Below are 2,036 nucleotides of genomic sequence, written 5' to 3'. Positions count from 1 at the left end.
AACATAGTATATTATAGTATACTTATAGTATATTATTAAATTAGCTATTTGTATATCTTCTTTGTAGAAATGTCTATTCTGTAACAACACAACAAGTCCTTTGACCATTTTAAAATAGATTTCTGTAATTGAGTTTTAAGAGTTCTTTATATAGTCTAGACTCTTAAACCCTTATCAGATAGATAATTCGAAAATATCTTCTCCCATCCTAGTTGTTGTCTTTTTACTCTTTTGGAAGTGTCCTTTATTGTTGTTGTTCTTGTGTGCCATCAAGTCACCTGCAACTCACAGTGACACTATATACAACAGCTTTGAATCCTGCTCTATCCTGAACCAACCTTATCGTCTCTGACACACCTACCCCCATTACCTCAGTCACTGAATCAATCCATCTCATCGAGGGTCTTAAGTTCCTTAATTTTATTCATTTTCAATACTGTTTTGGCTGCTTGAGGTTGCTTGAGATTCTCCACAAATTTTAAGGTAGATTTTTCTATATTGTTAAAAAACAAAAACAACCCCACAACAAACTACCATTCTAATTTTGATAGGGATAGCATTGAATCTGCCGATCTCTTTGGATAGTATTGTCATCCTAACAATGGGAAGGCTTTGTACAAACAAAACAGCCCAGTATGGAAATGGCTGTATCTGATTTTCACTAGTTCCACAAGGGGGGAGAATCCCCATCGGTAACATAAACAGCTCAAAAACCAATTTCTGTGAGGTCAGACACGTCCCCATGCTCTCACACCTACCTCTATTAACTGTCCCTTCCAGAGCTCTCATTGTGCTGAAACTGGGTTTGCTAATCTGTTGCATTGATCACACACAACTCACAGCTCATACTTACAATTAATGGAGTTTATAAGAGAAGCTAACCGGTTACAAGTCAGGGAGAAAGTCGGATACAATTATTCAGTCAGAACAACTTCTGATGTGTGCTGGCAGGCCTTGGGACCTTCAGCCTCAAGGCCCTGAGCTAAAGTTACACAGCTTTTTCAGATCTGTTCATCACTGTGTCTCCCCCAAGCCCTCCAATAAGCCTGGGTGAAGATTTTCAGCTCTAGCTCCTTGGGGTAGCAGTCTCAATTCAACCCTGTCTTATATCAGTCTCTGGTTCACCCCTGTTGCTCCTGACCTCAGTTTGCCTTCGGCAGGAATCTCTGACTAAAAGGATGTCCTGCACTCTGCATTTCTTGATGGTAGCTAGATTTCTGTTTTTCTGTCTCTGAACCTGCTAAACTTAAACATGGCAGGATGGTAAAACTGACCAACCTCCTCACCAGTACACCTTGTTTTAATGATCCACACAAAAGGTGCTATTTATCTGACTCATGTTTTTAGCATTGCCCTCCTCAGCCATGTGGTGAAAGTCCAAAGACAATGATTAGACTAAGGATGACAGAAGAAGAATTGATGCCTCTGAATTGTGGTATTGGAGGAGAGTGTTGACTATCTATGGAAAGCCAAAAGAACAAACAGATATGTCTTGGAGAAGGTGCAACCGGAGTGCTCCGTGGAGGCAAGAATGACAAAGCTTCATCTCACATATTTTGGGCATGTTGCTAGGAGAGGCTGGTCATTGGAAAGGGATATCATGCTTGAAAATGTAGAGGGACAGTCAAGAGAAGGAGATCCTTAGTCACATGGATTGACACAGTGACTCCAGCAATGGGCTTGAAGGTTTCAGAGATTTTAAGGATAGCACCAGATTAGGACATGGTTCAGATCTGTCATTCATAGGGTCATTATGAGTTGTATTCAAAGGCACATAAGAATTAAATAATTCACTATAGCACAGGTCATCCCTTGCCTCTGCTAACCATTGACCTTCATACTTACAAGATTAACTTTCCCCTCACAATCAACTTACAAAAGCTGATAAATCAGCTACTTTATGCCTTTATCTCCCTCTGTTTTAGATAGCCAATTTCTAACTTGCACATTTCTGTAAAACTAGTACAAAGGGAACAAGCATGTTCCTTTCTCTAGAGAATCTTTTGTTCTAGTTGGATCTTTGAGTAGCTATATCC

The sequence above is a fragment of the Elephantulus edwardii genome, unplaced genomic scaffold, assembly GCF_000299155.1.
Source record: "Elephantulus edwardii isolate Elephantulus edwardi_28Jun2011 unplaced genomic scaffold, EleEdw1.0 scaffold00009, whole genome shotgun sequence".
Classification (NCBI taxonomy): Eukaryota; Metazoa; Chordata; class Mammalia; order Macroscelidea; family Macroscelididae; genus Elephantulus; species Elephantulus edwardii.
Note: the sequence above shows the minus strand (reverse complement) of the source record.